The 23,036-nt window shown below is 33.4% G+C and overlaps 1 long non-coding RNA gene across 1 annotated transcript; it reads right to left on the bottom strand.

Moving 5' to 3' along the window:
- Positions 1-9,159: 9,159 nt before the first annotated feature.
- LOC129256601 (uncharacterized) lies at positions 9,160-22,797 on the bottom strand. Its single transcript, XR_010292857.1, has 7 exons — positions 22,460-22,797; positions 18,535-18,725; positions 17,749-17,866; positions 17,222-17,337; positions 14,054-14,221; positions 12,336-12,438; positions 9,160-11,860 (listed from the first exon to the last, which is right to left on the bottom strand). It is a non-coding gene; the product is annotated as an uncharacterized LOC129256601 (long non-coding RNA).
- Between the last annotated feature and the right edge of the window lie 239 nt (positions 22,798-23,036).

The raw sequence follows: 23,036 nt of genomic DNA, 5'->3' as shown, positions 1-23,036 counted from the left end.
GTGAGATAGAATGAGAGAGAGAGGGAGACATATTCAAACAGATAGATATATATTAGACTGAGATATAGATATGTTATGTAGGTAGAAAGAAAGACAGACAGATAGATATATAGAAAGATAGATATATAACATAGACAGCGGATAGATAGACGGATATGATTAGATAGATTTAATATAAAAAAAGTAATTATAATATGTTTTATTTTGGAATATTTTAGCTATAACTTAGTAGAATTCTTATAATTAATCGTTCGCAAGTAAAGAAAGAAAACAAAATCATGTTCACCCACGGACTCGAACCCCTGCCCTCATGATTGAATGAGATGCAAGTGAGATAGAATGAGAGAGAGAGAGAGAGAGACATATTCAAACAGATGAGTATATATTAGACTAAGAGATAGATATGTCATGTAGGTAGATAGATAGACAGACAGATAGATAGAAAGATAGATAGATAACATAGACAGCAGATAGATAGACGGATATGATTAGATAGATTTAATATAAAAAAAGTAATTATAATATGTTTTATTTTGGAATATTTTAGCTATAACTTAGTAGAATTCTTATAATTAATCGTTCGCAAGTAAAGAAAGAAAACAAAATCATGTTCACCCACGGACTCGAACCCCTGCCCGCATGATTGAATGAGATGCAAGTGAGATAGAATGAGAGAGAGAGAGAGAGACATATTCAAACAGATATATATATATTAGACTGAGAGATAGATATGTTATGTAGATATATAGATAGACAGACAGATTGATAGAAAGATAGATAGAAAGATAGATAGATAACATAGACAGCAGATAGATAGACGGATATGATTAGATAGATTTAATATCAAAAAAGTAATTATAATCTGTTTTATTTGGCAATTTTTTAGCTATTATTGATTAGAATTCTTATAATTGATCGTGCACAAGTAAAGAAAGAAAAAAAAATCATGTTCACCCACGGACTCGAACCCCTGCCCTCATGATTGAATGAGATGCAAGTGAGATAGAATGAGAGAGAGAGAGAGAGAGACATATTCAAACACAGATAAGTATATATTAGACTAAGAGATAGATATGTCATGTAGGTAGATAGATAGACAGACAGATAGATAGAAAGATAGATAGAAAGATAGATAGATATAATAGACAGCAGATAGATAGACGGATATGATTAGATAGATTTAATATAAAAAAGTAATTATAATCTGTTTTATTTGGCAATTTTTTAGCTATTATTTATTAGAATTCTTAAAATTGATCGTGCGCAAGTAAAAAAAAAAAATCATGTTCACCCACGGACTCGAACCCCTGCCCGCATGATTGAATGAGATGCAAGTGAGATAGAATGAGAGAGAGAGGGAGACATATTCAAACAGATAGATATATATTAGACTGAGATATAGATATGTTATGTAGGTAGATAGATAGACAGACAGATAGATAGATAGAAAGATAGATATATAACATAGACAGCGGATAGATAGACGGATATGATTAGATAGATTTAATATCAAAAAAGTAATTATAATATGTTTTATTTTGGAATATTTTAGCTATAACTTAGTAGAATTTTTATAATTAATCGTGCGCAAGTAAAGAAAGAAAAAAAAATCATGTTCACCCACGGACTCGAACCCCTGCCCTCATGATTGAATGAGATGCAAGTGAGATAGAATGAGAGAGAGAGAGAGAGAGAGACATATTCAAACAGATAGCTATATATTAGACTAAGAGATAGATATGTCATGTAGGTAGATAGATAGACAGACAGATAGATAGAAAGATAGATAGATAACATAGACAGCAGATAGATAGACGGATATGATTAGATAGATTTAATATAAAAAAAAGTAATTACAATATGTTTTATTTTCGAATATTTTAGCTATTACTTAGTAGAATTCTTATAATTGATCGTGCGCAAGTAAAAAAAAAAAAATCATGTTCACCCACGGACTCGAACCCCTGCCCGCATGATTGAATGAGATGCAAGTGAGATAGAATGAGAGAGAGAGGGAGACATATTCAAACAGATAGATATATATTAGACTGAGATATAGATATGTTATGTAGGTAGAAAGAAAGATAGACAGACAGATAGATAGAAAGATAGATAGAAAGATAGATAGATAACATTGACAGCGGATAGATAGACGGATATGATTAGATAGATTTAATATCAAAAAAGTAATTATAATCTGATTTATTTTGGAATATTTTAGCTATAACTTAGTAGAATTCTTATAATTAATCGTGCGCAAGTAAAGAAAGAAAAAAAAATCATGTTCACCCACGGACTCGAACCCCTGCCCTCATGATTGAATGAGATGCAAGTGAGATAAAATGAGAGAGAGAGAGAGAGAGAGAGAGAGAGAGAGAGAGACATATTCAAACAGATAGCTATATATTAGACTAAGAGACAGATATGTCATGTAGGTAGATAGATAGACAGACAGATAGATAGAAAGATAGATAGAAAGATAGATAGATATAATAGACAGCAGATAGATAGACGGATATGATTAGATAGATTTAATATCAAAAAAGTAATTATAATCTGTTTTATTTGGCAATTTTTTAGCTATTATTGATTAGAATTCTTATAATTGATCGTGCACAAGTAAAGAAAGAAAAAAAAATCATGTTCACCCACGGACTCGAACCCCTGCCCTCATGATTGAATGAGATGCAAGTGAGATAGAATGAGAGAGAGAGAGAGAGAGACATATTCAAACACAGATAAGTATATATTAGACTAAGAGATAGATATGTCATGTAGGTAGATAGATAGACAGACAGATAGATAGAAAGATAGATAGAAAGATAGATAGATATAATAGACAGCAGATAGATAGACGGATATGATTAGATAGATTTAATATAAAAAAGTAATTATAATCTGTTTTATTTGGCAATTTTTTAGCTATTATTTATTAGAATTCTTAAAATTGATCGTGCGCAAGTAAAAAAAAAAAATCATGTTCACCCACGGACTCGAACCCCTGCCCGCATGATTGAATGAGATGCAAGTGAGATAGAATGAGAGAGAGAGGGAGACATATTCAAACAGATAGATATATATTAGACTGAGATATAGATATGTTATGTAGGTAGATAGATAGACAGACAGATAGATAGATAGAAAGATAGATATATAACATAGACAGCGGATAGATAGACGGATATGATTAGATAGATTTAATATCAAAAAAGTAATTATAATATGTTTTATTTTGGAATATTTTAGCTATAACTTAGTAGAATTTTTATAATTAATCGTGCGCAAGTAAAGAAAGAAAAAAAAATCATGTTCACCCACGGACTCGAACCCCTGCCCTCATGATTGAATGAGATGCAAGTGAGATAGAATGAGAGAGAGAGAGAGAGAGAGAGAGACATATTCAAACAGATAGCTATATATTAGACTAAGAGATAGATATGTCATGTAGGTAGATAGATAGACAGACAGATAGATAGAAAGATAGATAGATAACATAGACAGCAGATAGATAGACGGATATGATTAGATAGATTTAATATAAAAAAAAGTAATTACAATATGTTTTATTTTCGAATATTTTAGCTATTACTTAGTAGAATTCTTATAATTGATCGTGCGCAAGTAAAAAAAAAAAAATCATGTTCACCCACGGACTCGAACCCCTGCCCGCATGATTGAATGAGATGCAAGTGAGATAGAATGAGAGAGAGAGGGAGACATATTCAAACAGATAGATATATATTAGACTGAGATATAGATATGTTATGTAGGTAGAAAGAAAGATAGACAGACAGATAGATAGAAAGATAGATAGAAAGATAGATAGATAACATTGACAGCGGATAGATAGACGGATATGATTAGATAGATTTAATATCAAAAAAGTAATTATAATCTGATTTATTTTGGAATATTTTAGCTATAACTTAGTAGAATTCTTATAATTAATCGTGCGCAAGTAAAGAAAGAAAAAAAAATCATGTTCACCCACGGACTCGAACCCCTGCCCTCATGATTGAATGAGATGCAAGTGAGATAAAATGAGAGAGAGAGAGAGAGAGAGAGAGAGAGAGAGACATATTCAAACAGATAGCTATATATTAGACTAAGAGACAGATATGTCATGTAGGTAGATAGATAGACAGACAGATAGATAGAAAGATAGATAGAAAGATAGATAGATATAATAGACAGCAGATAGATAGACGGATATGATTAGATAGATTTAATATAAAAAAAAGTAATTAAAATATGTTTTATTTTGGAATATTTTAGCTATAACTTAGTAGAATTCTTATAATTAATCGTGCGCAAGTAAAGAAAGAAAAAAAATCATGTTCACCCACGGACTCGAACCCCTGCCCGCATGATTGAATGAGATGCAAGTGAGATAGAATGAGAGAGAGAGAGAGAGACATATTCAAACAGATAGATATATATTAGACTGAGAGATAGATATGTTATGTAGATATATAGATAGACAGAGAGATTGATAGAAAGATAGATAGAAAGATAGATAGATAACATAGACAGCAGATAGATAGACGGATATGATTAGATAGATTTAATATAAAAAAAGTAATTATAATCTGTTTTATTTGGCAATTTTTTAGCTATTATTGATTAGAATTCTTATAATTGATCGTGCGCAAGTAAAGAAAGAAAAAAAAATCATGTTCACCCACGGACTCGAACCCCTGCCCTCATGATTGAATGAGATGCAAGTGAGATAGAATGAGAGAGAGAGAGAGAGAGACATATTCAAACAGATAGCTATATATTAGTCTACGAGATAGACATGTCATGTAGGTAGATAGATAGACAGACAGATAGATAGAAAGATAGATAGAAAGATAGATAGATAACATTGACAGCGGATAGATAGACGGATATGATTAGATAGATTTAATATAAAAAAAGTAATTATAATCTGTTTTATTTGGCAATTTTTTAGCTATTATTTATTAGAATTCTTATAATTGATCGTGCGCAAGTAAAAAAAAAATCATGTTCACCAACGGACTCGAACCCCTGCCCGCATGATTGAATGAGATGCAAGTGAGATAGAATGAGAGAGAGAGGGAGACATATTCAAACAGATAGATATATATTAGACTGAGAGATAGATATGTTATGTAGGTAGATATATAGACAGACAGATAGATAGATAGAAAGATAGATAGATAACATAGACAGCAGATAGATAGACGGATATGATTAGATAGATTTAATATCAAAAAAGTAATAATAATCTGTTTTATTTGGCAATATTTTAGCTATTATTTATTAGAATTCTCATAATTAATTGTGCGCGAGTAAAGAAAGAAAAAAAATCATGTTCACCCACGGACTCGAACCCCTGCCCTCATGATTGAATGAGATGCAAGTGAGATAGAATGAGAGAGAGAGAGAGAGACATATTCAAACAGATGAGTATATATTAGACTAAGAGATAGATATGTCATGTAGGTAGATAGATAGACAGACAGATAGATAGAAAGATAGATAGAAAGATAGATAGATATAATAGACAGCAGATAGATAGACGGATATGATTAGATAGATTTAATATAAAAAAAGTAATTATAATATGTTTTATTTTGGAATATTTTAGCTATAACTTAGTAGAATTCTTATAATTAATCGTGCGCAAGTAAAGAAAGAAAAAAAAATCATGTTCACCCACGGACTCGAACCCCTGCCCGCATGATTGAATGAGATGCAAGTGAGATAGAATGAGAGAGAGAGAGAGACATATTCAAACAGATAGATATATATTAGACTGAGAGATAGATATGTTATGTAGATATATAGATAGACAGACAGATTGATAGAAAGATAGATAGATAACATAGACAGCAGATAGATAGACGGATATGATTAGATAGATTTAATATCAAAAAAGTAATTATAATCTGTTTTATTTGGCAATTTTTTAGCTATTATTGACTAGAATTCTTATAATTGATCGTGCGCAAGTAAAGAAAGAAAAAAAATCATGTTCACCCACGGACTCGAACCCCTGCCCTCATGATTGAATGAGATGCAAGTGAGATAGAATGAGAGAGAGAGAGAGAGAGACATATTCAAACAGATAGATATATATTAGACTAAGAGATAGACATGTCATGTAGGTAGATAGATAGACAGACAGATAGATAGAAAGATAGATAGATAACATTGACAGCGGATAGATAGACGGATATGATTAGATAGATTTAATATAAAAAAAGTAATTATAATCTGTTTTATTTGGCAATTTTTTAGCTATTATTTATTAGAATTCTTATAATTGATCGTGCGCAAGTAAAAAAAAAATCATGTTCACCAACGGACTCGAACCCCTGCCCGCATGATTGAATGAGATGCAAGTGAGATAGAATGAGAGAGAGAGGGAGACATATTCAAACAGATAGATATATATTAGACTGAGAGATAGATATGTTATGTAGGTAGATATATAGACAGACAGATAGATAGATAGAAAGATAGATAGATAACATAGACAGCAGATAGATAGACGGATATCATTAGATAGATTTAATATCAAAAAAGTAATTATAATCTGTTTTATTTGGCAATATTTTAGCTATTATTTATTAGAATTCTTATAATTAATTGTGCGCAAGTAAAGAAAGAAAAAAAAATCATGTTCACCCACGGACTCGAACCCCTGCCCTCATGATTGAATGAGATGCAAGTGAGATAGAATGAGAGAGAGAGAGAGAGACATATTCAAACAGATGAGTATATATTAGACTAAGAGAAAGATATGTCATGTAGGTAGATAGATAGACAGACAGATAGATAGAAAGATAGATAGATAACATAGACAGCAGATAGATAGACGGATATGATTAGATAGATTTAATATCAAAAAAGTAATTATAATCTGTTTTATTTGGCAATATTTTAGCTATTATTTATTAGAATTCTCATAATTAATTGTGCGCAAGTAAAGAAAGAAAAAAAAAATCATGTTCACCCACGGACTCGAACCCCTGCCCTCATGATTGAATGAGATGCAAGTGAGATAGAATGAGAGAGAGAGAGAGAGAGACATATTCAAACAGATGAGTATATATTAGACTAAGAGATAGATATGTCATGTAGGTAGATAGATAGACAGACAGATAGATAGAAAGATAGATAGATAACATAGACAGCAGATAGATAGACGGATATGATTAGATAGATTTAATATAAAAAAAAGTAATTATAATATGTTTTATTTTGGAATATTTTAGCTATAACTTAGTAGAATTCTTATAATTAATCGTGCGCAAGTAAAGAAAGAAAAAAAAATCATGTTCACCCACGGACTCGAACCCCTGCCCTCATGATTGAATGAGATGCAAGTGAGATAGAATGAGAGAGAGAGAGAGAGAGACATATTCAAACAGATAGCTATATATTAGACTAAGAGATAGATATGTCATGTAGGTAGATAGATAGACAGACAGATAGATAGAAAGATAGATAGAAAGATAGATAGATAACATTGACAGCGGATAGATGGACGGATATGATTAGATAGATTTAATATAAAAAAAGTAATTATAATCTGTTTTATTTTGGAATATTTTAGCTATTACTTAGTAGAATTCTTATTGATCGTGCGCAAGTAAAAAAAAAAAAAACATGTTAACCCACGGACTCGAACCCCTGCCCGCATGATTGAATGAGATGCAAGTGAGATAGAATGAGAGAGAGAGAGAGACATATTCAAACAGATGAGTATATATTAGACTAAGAGATAGATATGTCATGTAGGTAGATAGATAGACAGACAGATAGATAGAAAGATAGATAGATATAATAGACAGCAGATAGATAGACGGATATGATTAGATAGATTTAATATAAAAAAAGTAATTATAATATGTTTTATTTTGGAATATTTTAGCTATAACTTAGTAGAATTCTTATAATTAATCGTGCGCAAGTAAAGAAAGAAAAAAAAATCATGTCCACCCACGGACTCGAACCCCTGCCCTCATGATTGAATGAGATGCAAGTGAGATAGAATGAGAGAGAGAGAGAGAGAGAGACATATTCAAACAGATAAGTATATATTAGACTAAGAGATAGATATGTCATGTAGGTAGATAGATAGACAGACAGATAGATAGAAAGATAGATAGATATTATAGACAGTAGATAGATAGACGGATATGATTAGATAGATATAATATAAAAAAAGTAATTATAATCTGTTTCATTTGGCAATTTTTTAGCTATTATTTATTAGAATTCTTATAATTGATCGTGCGCAAGTAAAAAAAAAATCATGTTCACCAACGGACTCGAACCCCTGCCCGCATGATTGAATGAGATGCAATTGAGATAGAATGAGAGAGAGAGAGAGAGACATATTCAAACAGATAGATATATATTAGACTGAGAGATAGATATGTTATGTAGATATATAGATAGACAGACAGATTGATAGAAAGATAGATAGAAAGATAGATAGATAAAATAGACAGCAGATAGATAGACGGATATGATTAGATAGATTTAATATCAAAAAAGTAATTATAATCTGTTTTATTTGGCAATTTTTAGCTATTATTGATTAGAATTCTTATAATTGATCGTGCGCAAGTAAAAAAAAAAATCATGTTCACCCACGGACTCGAACCCCTGCCCGCATGATTGAATGAGATGCAAGTGAGATAGAATGAGAGAGAGAGAGAGAGGGGGAGAGAGAGACATATTCAAACAGATAGATATACATGAATTTGAGACAGAGAGATAGATATATAGATATGTCATGTAGGTAGTTAGATAGAAAGATAGATATATAGATAACATAGACAGCGGATAGATAGACGGATATGATTAGATAGATTTAATATAAAAAAAGTAATTATAATCTGTTTTATTTGGCAATTTTTTAGCTATTATTTATTAGAATTCTTATAATTGATCGTGCGCAAGTAAAAAAAAAATCATGTTCACCAACGGACTCGAACCCCTGCCCGCATGATTGAATGAGATGCAAGTGAGATAGAATGAGAGAGAGAGGGAGACATATTCAAACAGATAGATATATATTAGACTGAGAGATAGATATGTTATGTAGGTAGATAGATAGATAGAAAGATAGATATATAACATAGACAGCAGATAGATAGACGGATATGATTAGATAGATTTAATATCAAAAAAAGTAATTATAATCTGTTTTATTTGGCAATATTTTAGCTATTATTTATTAGAATTCTGATAATTAATCGTGCACAAGTAAAGAAAGAAAAATCATGTTCACCCACGGACAAACACAACGACATTCATAATTATTATAATGAATCTAATATTGCACTGTGAAATGCATAAGAAGTGAATTATCAGGTACACTTAGACATTTTATATGCTTAACACAATCAGCAATCCTAGTCTGTGAATGCCACATTTTGAAATACAGAATTGCTAACTAGTACCAAATTCAATAAGTTACTCTACATTCAAAACATTCCAATGTCAAATGAATAAATGTTCCATCACAAGAATACTGGAATATAATCAATGCTAGTGGTGCAGGAAAGTTGTATTCTCTATGTCTATTTGTATTGACATACACATATTAAAGTAAAATGGTATATTTCTTTTCCATCAAAATAGAAGTAACATAATCACCATTACTTATTACACTCACTACACTTTTTTTAAGAATGTCATAATTAAATCAGTCGACACAGTTGCCTTGAGAGTTATTTCATCTTTTTACACTGTCAAGTACTAAAAAGTCTACTTGTGCTAAAAGATAATCTTTACCAAAGGAAACATGTAAACCTTTGAATAAACAATTACATGTATCAACTAATGAAACTCAAACAAGGAAATATAATTTTAAATCAATTATTTAACTTCATATCAAACAGGATCATTTATTAACAAATTTATAATCAAAATCCCAAATGACAGCGTCAAAAGCAACAAAAATAATGCAGTAATAAAAATACGAATGACTTGTATTTGTATTTTTTCCATCATTCTCAAGTTATTGGCTAAATACACTCATCAATACATTTTCCAATCAAACACTTGTTTTTTAATAGCAAATTATTGCCCGAGTCCAAAAACAGAAAGATACAGTAAAATACACCTTAGTTCCAACTCTGAAAACTTTACAATAAATTGTCACGATTTTAGCAAGTAACATCTTTAAATTAGTGGGATCATGTAGAAATGAGTTAAATTCTTACTACAAATATACAGAAAAACATGTGCTGCAGTGTATCTTTAACCTTAAAGGGGAATCCAGCCTTGGCCATAAAATGTTGTGTTGGGAAGGAGAAAAATAAATTGAACAGAATGGCGAAAGTTTGAAAGAAATCGGACAACCAATAAGAAAGTTATAGCTGCTTTAAATTTGAGATCACTAAGAGTATGTAGATTTCAAATTGGCAACTGGGTAAGTAAATTATGACAAGGGGCAAGGACAACTTTCCCATAGGCCATGTACTTTATTATCAGGGATTTGTGGTTTTCTCCTTAGTACCCACTCCCCTGGGGCAGTAATCTAAATATAATCCAGGTGGTATATTGTTTTATGTCCTCATGACAGAAAAATATAATTTGAAATAAAACTTTTGGGAAAAATGACATTTTAGCCATAATATGTATTGGAGTACATGGAAGAGTAGTCCTTGCCTTACATCACTATGACATCCCATATGCGGCCAATTTAAGGTCTCCATGGGTATAGTGATTACCAATATTTACAACTTTTAAAAATTCATAACTTTCTTGTTGTTTGTCCAATATTGTTCAAACTTTCACCTATCAACTTGTCTGATTTTTCTTTTTCTTATAAAAACAAGTTTTTATTTGGGTTGGATTCCCCTTTAAGCTAATGTAAAATGTCTGCTAAAAATAATCATGTATTATTTCTTTCCTGAATATCATTCATAAGAAAATTCTAGAATAAAATGATGACACATCAACTGTAAAACTGCATAAACCAGGTGTGAATGAAAGATAAAAGGCTGAAAATGCTGAAGAGTTTTAGGGCTGAAAATAAAAATAGCAGAAATCAGCTTAAGAATTCTCACACCCCTGATAGACCAAAAAAATTACCTCATTAACACATCTGGCTTTTGAAAATGAATTCATGAAAACTTAATATGATTTTCACCCTTACTAGTAATATATCCTGTAACAATCGAGTTTCACAATGCATGTCAGTCTAAATTGTATGGTTATTATAAGAAAGTATGAAGTATTAATACAATACTTTTAAGCACAATAAAGCTAGTAACATTCTGTTTTACAAATATGTAGACATATGCAGGATTTTTTTTAGATGGCAAAATGAAAACATGCCAAACAAAATTAATAAAGAAGGGTAATTCTCCTGCATCCATATGCGGACGATGTGTATTTATAAGCAATTTAAACATGTGGTAAGGATAGCAGATAAATGACTATTCTGAACTTTATATTTGACTGTATATATAAAACATATTTGAAGGAGTTCATAATAATATCACTGTAAGAGCACAGACTAGTTCAAGCAACATGGTTTCTTTATATAATACACTGCTCTAAAACTAAACTTATGTTGAAGTCAAAATCACAAGAAAGTTAAAACTGGCATCAGTTACCCAGCTGGAAACTAAAGAAAAAGTTAAGTGAGAGCCAAGTGTAGACAGAGTTTCATCATCAGAATCGCAGTCAGAGTTCTCAGAAGATGTTTCTAGTTTGGTTACTTCAACAATTCAAAACCGGGGCACACTGTTAAAATCCAGTCACTACCAATTCAACTGTCATGTCACCAAATCAGATCACATCTGCGGTGCTTAGGGAATTATCAATGACCCACCTGACAAGCATGTTGGCTCCTGGGTCCAACCTAAGTATGTAGAATGAAATAATATACAAATCAACTGTTTGTTTTCAAAGTTTTTTGTCAATCCAATATCGAATTTGTAGAATTGATAGCAGACTCAATATTTTAAATTGCCCTTTCCAAACAAAACCTGACCAGTCAGTATGGTACTACAAGATTATTAAGAATATATTTTATACACTTTATTTACCACTGATATTTACAGCAAATATTCAAATTAAATGTTTCCAATTTATAAGAAAGTTTCAGCTGAAAATATGATCACATGTCACATTTCAATGCTCTAGGGCAGTACACAATGCACTTAGAAATACATTTATATCTGCTAAATGCTAACATATTCCCAAATTAATATTTTTATAACTTCATTATTTACTAGATTTGCAATTGAAATTAATTTTGGTAGTGAGTGCAAATGAATGGATGGCTGAACCTGACAGGATGTCATGTTGGATTATAACACTATGAACATTCTCACCTGGAATCGTATCTGACCATCAGCATTGTTAAATAGCGAGTGTACCAGTTCCAGGACTTCTCTCATTTGTTCTCTGAAACATTGCTTACTGTATATACTGCATCTGAAAAGAAATGAAAATATCTTCATCATGATTATGATCAGAGGTGCAGTTTATTTATGTAAAATGTCATAGAGATAAGGGCGAGGGAGTGGCCACCAAACAACAAATTATAAAGCTCTATCTACATTAGATGTAGACTGACTCTTGACTCGAGATGATTTATTTAAAACAGAAATCTCCAGTAATCCTCAGTTTAACTAAGGACTCAACTTATTTGCACAAATGGGTTGGCCACTAACTTAACTGAATTAATTCATGATCTCAGCATTCTCACTGTCATTTATAGAAATCCCTGGGGAGGGGAGGGGGGGTATCTTTCCATTACATATGTTTGAAAGTACTACTGAATTTAGATGATGAGTTAACTAACACTACAGTAAGGAAGACAATATAATCTATGTATTTATTTCAGATTTTTTTTGTGGAAATTTATTGCAAATACTCCAGGTCAAAAAACCAGTTAAGGACCAGTTCATCCAACTGGTACTGGTACCAGTTGATTCCAGTTAGTGAACTGGATTCAATATGGAAATTGGAATACTGGAATCAACTGGAATCCAGTTGACAAATTGGAAATACCAGTTGGCAACTGGTCCTAACTGGTACCAGTTAGCAACTGGTACCAGTTGTCAACTGGTCCTAACTAGTACCAGTTAGCAACTGGTACCAGTTGGAAACACGACTTGTCAACTGGTGCCAGTTAAAACCAGTTGGAAACACAAATTGTCAACTGGTGCCAGTCAGGACCAGTTGGAAACATGAGTTGTCAACTGGTGCCAGTTAAAACCAGTTGGAAACACAAATTGTCAACTGGTGCCAGTTAGGACCAGTTGGAAACATGAGTTGTCAACTGGTGCCAGTTAAAACCAGTTGGAAACACCAATTGTCAACTGGTGCCAGTTAGAAACATGAGTTGTCAACTGGTGCCAGTTAAAACCAGTTGGAAACACCAGTTGTCAACTGGTGCCAGTTAGAACAAGTTGGAAGCACAAGTTAGGACCAGTTGGAAACACAAATTGTCAAGTGGTACCAGTTAGAAACACCCTGCAATGTATAGCATGAACAAAAATGAATCATGTGGATATGTACATTCCTGATCTTTCACTCTTCTCGTATAATCACTCCTTCGTTTTCCTTGCGCACACACACATTAGAATATTGGTACCAACACCCCCCCCCCTCCTCTCAGGCGGTTATTTCAATTATCTTCAATTATCTTTACATTGAATGTCCACTCCTGTTATAACAATGTGCATGGACAAGTGAAATAATTATCCTTGCACATAGGACTAATGAAATGAATCAAGGTAAATTTGTAGCATTGTATTGAAACCTTGTTAATTTCCACATGCACAATATAACAGGATTGGACTGTAAACTTGCTCTGGTAAATCAATCCCTCAGTCTCTTGAAATCTGTACCAAAAAACATCAGAGAATGACAAAAGTCACAAAAAACATCTATATGGTATTAAAACTAGGAATTTAATGAAAGAAAATTATGTTACAAACTGTAACATGCTGTGTATAATTCTACACAGTAAATATGTAGTCAATCCAATTTTTACAAGCTAGCTTGGAGACAAAATTTGAATATAATGCATCTAAGCATTTACCTTCAATAAATAATATATACTATTTTTAAAGGAATGATAACGGAGTCTTTTTTTAATTATTATTTATTGAGATCTTGGGGCCCTCACTGGCTCTGAAGAGGAAACGTGAGACAGGTACCTTCCCTTTCCTGTAGTGGCACTTGATCTTTGCTGGTAGATGCGATGTATCTGAAGATTAGAAAAAAAAAACAATGGAATGAAAAATAATGAGTACAGTTAATACCGTAATACAAAATACATGGGATAGTGAAACTTCTCTAAGTTCCATATTTCAATGATTCAATTATAAATGATAGACAGCACATCATCATTTTTATTACAAGATGTATAGTAAGTTCACATGGTCTTGGGAATACTTCTGAAATTGACATCGCAGAGATGAAATTGCCTCCACCTTATACCTATGCATTTATTTAAATAATAAAGACTTAGACTATGTACAGCGCCCAAAAAAAATGTCCCTCTGACATAGGGCTGAATTAATTCTAAAATGTGGTAGTATTCTCAAATAAATGTTCATGAGTAGAAAGCTCATTTCATGATCTAGCTTCTATACAAATTTCATTGGTCACGCTTCAGCGGTTTTGTATAAACACTCTATTATGTAAGAGTGGTGCATTTTAGCCCATTCCAAGTTTGCAGCATTGATGCATTTTTGCATTGTCTAAGGCATATTAACCCCCAATTTTACATCTTGGATCTGAGCAGGGACATTTCCCTAATCATATCCAGGTTCATCAAATCATAAACTTGGGCATGTTCAGACGGACAAGAAACATAAGAATTAAGTTTGTTTCATGATTGATAAGGGGAATCAGTGCACCAACTTGGAAAGAAAATTGAATGATGGATGAGTAAAATAGGCTGAAAAATAAAGGGGAATCTGCAAGTTAATCACCCTTTGCGAAAAGGAACTTTACCAATGAAATTTTTACTTTTTTTCTTTTAAAAAGTTACATTGAATTAAGTTAACCACAGTAGCTTATTAACTTAAAAAGAGTAATGAAAACAAAAATGCAGAATATTAAGCATGAATCAGGCATTAAACAGACATAACCAGTTGTCCTAATCATTGTGCATCTCCTGTTATCAAACATGAAATGAACTGTCAAATTTTGTTTTTGCCCTTCTGAACATGCTCAAGGTTGTGATTTGATGAGCCTGGGTAGGTCATGGAGATTTTCCTGGTCAGATCAGGGAAATTCTTGGTAAGAATGTTCAAAGGGGGATGATACAAAACCTGTATGCTAGAAAGTGCAGAACACACAGCAGTGTTGCATGCATGCAAACTTGGAATGGGCTGAAAAGCACAACTGTTACATAATAGACTGTGTATTAAAAACCACTGAAGCGAGACCAATGAAAGTTTTATAGATGTTAGAACATGATATGAGCTTACTAATTCCATACATTTCATTGAGAATAATTTTTATTTTTTGAAGTAATTCAGCCGCGTATCAGAGGGACATTTTTTTTGGGACGCGCTGTATGTTTGCATATATGTATCTAGGCAGTGGCGTACCTAGGATTTTTCACAGGGGGGGGCATAACCGTCCGCCAAAAATTTGACAAGCAAAAAAAAAAAAAAAAAGGTCTTCAATCACAAATGAAAGATTTCGTACCAGAAAAATTTGAAAAGAAAAAGAAAAAAAAAAAGAGAAAAAAAAAAAGAGCTTCAAGCTCGTCAGGGGGGGCAAAAAAGGTCTTTCAAGCTCGTCAGGGGGGCAGGGATACGTCCTTTGCATGGGTTGTGGCTTGTCAGGGGGGGCAGACTGCCCCCTCTGCCCCCCCCCCCCCCGTAGGTACGCTAGTGTATCTAGGAGTCTATGTTGCACATTATCTGCTAACATCTGATGGGTATTTCATGATTGTCAGTGCCGACTATTTCAGTGAAATCATTGCTTTTGATTGGCTGAGAAGCACTGGCCTCTGACTGTTACTACGGTAACTGTCGGAAAAAGATAACTTGTAAATGCTGACAACTTTAAAAAAACAGTTCCCAGAACATGTTTAAAAACGCAAGACAAAGCAAAAAAAAAATTGAAATACAAAATTTTATCCGAGGATTAAAGGGATGGTCCGGGCCGAAAATATTTACATCTAAATAATACTTGAGTAAAATTCACAGAGCAAAATGATGAAAATTTCATCAAAATAGCATAACAAGAAGTTATTGAATTTTAAAGTTTATCAATATTTTGTGAAAACACTTGTATGCACTTCGTCATGAATATTCATTAGGTTGGCTGATGTCACATCTCCACTTTCCTTTTTTTATGTTACTAGATGAAATCATAAATGTTTGATTTTTTCATACATGTGTAAATGATGCGTCTCCGTTGTAATGAAATAAGATGCGTCAATAACTAATGCACCTAATCAGTTGTCAATCCAATTGTCAATAGTTCTTTGTTAAAAATATTTTAATAAACCTAATCTCATATAATAAAATACAAAAGGGCAATTGGGATATGACATCATCAGCCAACCTAATGAATATTCATAAAGACATGCCTAGAACTATTTCACCAGAATAATGCAAATCTTTAAAATTCAAAACCTTAATTAGTTATCCAAGTTTTCAGCATTTTGCTCTGTGAATTTTACTCTATTTATTGAGATATGTTTCCAGCCTGGACCATCCCTTTAATTCTACTTCTACGGTACCCCCACACATACTGGTAAGTCAGAGGTAAAAAACAACGAGAACCAATTTAATTTCAAAGATAAAAAAATTACCTCAGCCTCCAGATTTAAGAAAAAATTCAGGAAATGTTATTTTAGTTCAGACTAATTGTGCACGTTTCATTTCGGAGGTCAATCTGAAATTATAATTCCAGTTCCAAATTCACGCCATTTGGTTATGCAAAAGAATGAATTAAAATTGATGGGCATGGGCCAATGTCACGGGCTAGCCTAGAGGACTCCATGAAGATAATTTTATCATTTTTACATTGTATTTTCATCACGGAACCTAGACAAGCCTCCTATAAGGTTGCTCGTACAACTGTGTAAACAAAGATAGATTTCCCTCAGAAATCCACCTTTCCCATAATGATTTGTGGGCAAACATTTCATTTTTACATTTTGTAAGCCTTGATACTCTAAATGTGTACAAAGGCTTAAAAAAAATTAATTGTAAAATGTACAAATTGGAAATTTTCTTACAAAAAAGGATCACTTGCTTGCAGATCTTGTCCTCATTGCCTCTGAAGAGTTCACATGCGACAGGTACATTCCTTTCCTGTACAGGCACACATTCTTTGCTGGTAGATGCGATGTATCTGAAGATTTTTTTAAAAAAACAATGGAGAGAAAAATAATCAGTACAGTGAACAACAGCGAATAACAAATACGTCTATATTACAGTGAATAGCAATACATGTCTACACCTAAGGCGGTCAAGGGTTACTACAGAGTGTTGTAAAATTCCATTTGCACATTAAGAAAAATACATGGGATTGTGAAGCAATTTTTACATTGTATTTTCATCACGGAGCCTAGACAAGCCTCCTATAAGGTTGCTCGTACAACTGTGTAAACAATGATAGATTTCCCTCGGAAATCCACCTTTCCCAAAATGATTTTTGGGCAAACATTTAATTTTTACATTTTGTAAGCCTTGATACTCTAAATGTGTACAAAGGCTTAAAAAAAAATTAATTTTGAAATGTACAATTTGGAAATTTTCTTACAAAAAGGATCACTTGCTTGCAGATCTTGTTGTCCTCACTGCCTCTGAAGAGTTCACGTGCGACAGGTACATTCCTTTCCTGTACTGGCACACGTTCTTTGCTGGTAGATGCGATGTATCTGAAGAATTTTTTTTAAAACAATGGAGAGAAAAATAATCAGTACAGTGAACAGTGAATAACAAATACGTCTATACTACAGTGAATAGCAATGTCTACACCTAAGGCGGGCAAGGGTTACTACAGAGTGTTGTAAAATTCCATTTGCATATTAAGAAAAATACATGGGATTGTGAATCAATGATTCAACTATAATGATAAACAGCACATCATCATATTTATCAAAAAAATGATTAAGTTCACTTGGTCTTGTTGGGAATACTTCTGAAATCAATGTCGGAGAGATCAGTCCTTCACAAGTTCATGTTTATAATTCCATGGAGCTCAATAAATGGCTCTCCTTATGTTTTTGAGGAGCTCAATCGAGCTCCTCAGAATTTGCTTTCCTAGACACACTCAATTTTATAAAATGATAAATTGTTGTAGATTTTTATTGAAATTGTAAATGCAACAGCTGTGTAGCTATTAATTAATCCGTGGTGAAACTAGGCTTGGGTCATTATGTACAAAAATATCGCGCTCCTCAAAAAAAAAATTATTACACCTAAAAAAAGTGCTAGAATTTCATATTTTACATCTTTAAAACCATGAAATCGCCATCTCTTTTCCATAATTCTCATAATAGAAGATACACAAAGACCACAAAAGAAAACTTGACATCTGAATTACCTAACTTACAGCCTCCCTCATGGAGGACAGCAACAAAATATTCGGATCTCCACTCCTAGCTCCTGGCGGTTCTGAGCTGGGCCTTCTTCTGGAAACTACCGGTACCCCAGCGGCCCCCCAGGTCATGTTCACTGACTTCATCACCTCCTCTAGGCTCAGTATGACTCCAGGTGGTTTTGGGTCTCCCTCTCCTGAAATACACACAGTCAAAAAGTGATAAACAGGTATTCATGAAAAAATCTTACTATTAAATGGTGGAAAAAATAATGAATTTCGATTTTCGGCATTTCTTGTGATTCTCATCAAAATCCTCAAATCGTGTGTAAAGTGATTGGTGCACAGACACGAGGCACTGGCCACTGCCACTATCATAATGTTAAATCTGAAATTGAAAATCATAACTGGCCGAGTCTCAGATTTTTTTCAAGAAAATCAGTTTCACATTAATTCGATCACATATCTCTCTCATTTTCGAAATAGATTTATTTTGCATACCCGGTATACCCAGTTGTTGTGTGTCCGGACAGGTTGTGTGTCCGGACGATCAGTTTTAGACGGGGTTTTAGAAAGTCATTTGGAAAAATTTACAAGTGAAGTTTCATCAATTTTTAGTACGAAATGTTAGGAAATATTATAGAGAACAAAACAGAAGATGATTACAACTATTGAATTCATATTTTTAGCGTAATCCAACTTTAGACAAAAAAGAAGGCTTCAAAAATATAAAGTGTCCGGACACCCGACCCCCCATCCTACTTACTTCTTCTTCTTCCTATATAAGTACATACCACCTGTGGTGTATTGTCGTACTGTATTGTGGACTTGAATGCTGAGTGCTGAGTATCCACCGTTGAAGTTGTGGTAAAAAAAAAGCGAACATATATATAATATTTACATATTTACAAACAAATGCAGACTAACATAGTCTGACATGTTGCACCTCACTCTTGAATATGTTTGCTGAGGTGCTGTCTACGACGTCCTGAGGTAGGGAATTCCATAACCTGGCAGTGGCAGGAAAGAAGGAATTTTTGTAACATTCCGTATTTGCATATGGAATCATGAGTTTTTGAGAATGACCTCGGGATTTGAAGGATGAGTGTTTCAGTTGTTGCTTGACGTCTACAAGATTATTAATGATGCGATACATTAGTAGAGTCTTGGCTTGGGCCCTACGCTCTTGAAGGGTTTGCCACTGTAGTTGTCGAAGCATAGCAGAAATGCTGCTTGTAGTTCGGTAGTCGTGACAAACATAGCGTGCGTACCTGTGTTGTATCATTTCCAGATTTCTGATTTTTGACTGTGTGAATGGGTCCCAGATCTCAGATGCATACTCCATTATTGGCCTCAGGAGCATCTTGTAAGAAATGACCTTAGAGTGTTTCTTGGACAGCTTGTGAGATTTCTTTGCAGAAAACATCTGGTATTATTTGGTATTATTTGGTATTATTATTATTATTTGGTATTATTTGGTATTATTTGGTATTATTTGGTATTATTATTATTTGGTATTATTTGGTATTATCTGGTATTATTACTTATGAATGAATGAATGAATCTTTATTTCGTTTCAATTCCGATATCAAACAACAATAATAACAACAGTAAATTATTGGGATACAAGTAAATAGCAAAGAACAAAAGTAAATAATTACAGGATACTTACAGGATAATATACATAATACATGCACTACTTTTTATGGAACATTAGTAACACCCATGAGAAGAGATGGAAATGAAACGTGGTGACCTACTAAGAAGCTTAGCTTGTGGGCCATAGGCCACCAGAATGTTAAAAACTTACATTAGCAATCATTTTAAAACATCATAGAACAAGCAAACAAAAATTGGAGTAAATAACCAAAGTACAGATATACATATTTACAAAAGATACACTAAAAAGTAACAAAAAGGTGAAATGCAGAATGCAAGCATTCTATTAGACCTAAAGTATAAGAATCTGAAATTCGAAAAGAAGAAAGAAAAGAGGAAAAAATAAAGAAAATAGGCAGAGCTCTATTTTTTCATAGATAATTGTGGGAAGAATACAATTTATAAAGTTAGACGAGATATAACAAGCAGGCATTTGTTTACTGATCTAAGTATTTCTTCAGTAAATCGGTCTTTAACTTGTTTCTAAAAACACTAAGGCTAACTGATTGCTTCAATGAAGAAGGAAGGGAGTTCCATAATTTTGGCCAGGGCTGTATAAACAAATGTATTTAGCCGAAAACTAGTTTTGACCAATGGCAAGTGGAGAAAAGAAACTTGTCTTGTATAGTAAGAATGGATTTGGTCATTTCTAACACATAATGAATCAAGGGCAAGTGGAAGTTCTCTTTTATTTAATTGATACATAATGCAACCAAGGTTGAGATCAAATATGTCATGTAAATTAAGGAACTTGTTTTCATAAAACAAAATATTAGTGTGAGATCGTGAACTTACTCCACATACTAGTCTAAGTACCCTTTTCTGGACTTTAAATAACCCATCTAAATGAACTTTAGCAGCGTTACCCCAGGCAAGGATGCAATAATTCAAGTAAGGCAAAATGAGAGTTGTGTACAACATGCATAAAATATTTTTTTGGAATATACTCTTCAATGAATTAAAGACTCCTGAATTTCTGGAAAGAAGTTTACATAAATAGGATATGTGAACTTTCCAGTTCAGCTTACTATCAATGTGTACCCCAAGGAATTTTGTACTCAAGACTTCAGTAATCTGAACATCACTGATTGTAATATTATCTGGCAATGTTGCTAGGGTGTTGCTGAATAACATGTAGTTTGTTTTAACAAGATTTAAGGAAAGCCTGTTAGCAATGATCCATTCGTTAACAGAAATCAATTCTGAATTGATAGTTTGCAATAAATTGCAGGGGTTCTTTTCAGAAAAAAATATGCTTGAGTCATCTGCAAACAGGATAAATGAAAGGATTTTTGATGACTGAGGGAAATCATTAATATATATGAGAAATAAGATAGGTCCAAGAAGTGAACCTTGTGGCACTCCACATGTAATTGACTGCATGGGAGACTTAACACCATTTAACAATACAAACTGTTTTCTATCAGAGAGGTAGCTCTTGAACCACTCCAAAGCCTTACCCCGGAATCCATAGAAAGATAGTTTATAGTATAAATTATACAAAAGGATGTCATGGTCAATCGTGTCGAAGGCTTTGGAGTAGTCTAGGAATATACCGACAGTATGTAGCCCATTATCTTTTGCGGAAGAAATTTTGTCAATAAAATGTAACAGAGCATGAGAGGTAGTATGTTTTTCACGAAAACCAAATTGTTCAGGAGCGAGAATATTATTAATTTTCAAAAATTTCATAACACGAACAGAAATTATCTTTTCAAGAATTTTAGAAAAACATGTAAGAAGAGAGATGGGCCGGTAATTTCCAACTTCCTGAAGGTTTCCCTTTTTGTAAATCGGCACAACTTTGGCTATCTTCATACTCACAGGAACGATTCCATGTACAATAGATAAATTGAATATATGAGTAATAGGAGAAACAATAACATCAATAACTTCTTTAATTAGCTTATTAGATAGGCCATCATACCCAGCAGCCTTATTTGTTTATAACAAAATATGGAACATTATCAACTGAAAGATTTTGTGAAATAAAAAGAAATTCATGTTAAATCTTAACACAAATCGTAAGGTCAATAATCGATGTATGGCCTTGGGCGCAGACTTGGCCAGCCGTCTACGGAAGCCACACATCCACCCCCGGCTGAGCTGGCGAGCAGTAACACTAACACTACAGGATGTCTAACCCAGGGAGCTCCCGCCCGCTGCGCGGACGGGAGCTCCCTGGGTTACAGGATGTCCTGACGAACTCTACAGCTAGCAGTAGCTGCGAGCCACGCCATTTAACAAACTACGAAAAGAATTGTTAACTTACTTGTAGAGCCTACTGCGAATGTCTTAGCTTTCAAGTCATTTTCCAAATCTGGTCCGTGTGATTTCAGTGGTTGAATTATTATTAAAACGGCCTTCTTTATCCTTCTTTATCGCACTCGATAAAAATATGCTGTGCAAACTAACGGCGCGGCGGAGATGGCTTTTTCAAATTGCAATTGGCGCGGGCCGGGCATATAGATTGGCGGTTTGCGTTTGGCGGCTGGTTAATTTGCATAATTATACGGACGATAGCGATCAGTGCGCATGCGCAGGCCCGCCCGCGCCCGGTGATTGAAGGAAGATCTGCTGAGTCAGGAATAATGAAGGGGGGGGGGGGGGGAGGTCTAAGGCAAGAAAGAAGTTTTAAAATAGTTATACGAACTTCTTGACATAAAAATTTCTTCTTGTTTGTTTTTGGTTGGCAACCAGTCAAGAAATGACGATTTTTAATTGCCACTGCTTTTGGAGCTTTTTTTTCTTTGAAAGATTAAGCATGAATTAGCTTAATATTTGTTCTTTATTTCTATTTTATTTATTTTCTTTTTCTGTGAAAGATAAAGATAGCCTTGCTAACACGG

The sequence above is a fragment of the Lytechinus pictus genome, chromosome 3 (genome assembly GCF_037042905.1).
Source record: "Lytechinus pictus isolate F3 Inbred chromosome 3, Lp3.0, whole genome shotgun sequence".
In the NCBI taxonomy this organism is placed as follows: domain Eukaryota; kingdom Metazoa; phylum Echinodermata; class Echinoidea; order Temnopleuroida; family Toxopneustidae; genus Lytechinus; species Lytechinus pictus.
This window is presented reverse-complemented; position numbering and strand designations above follow the sequence as displayed.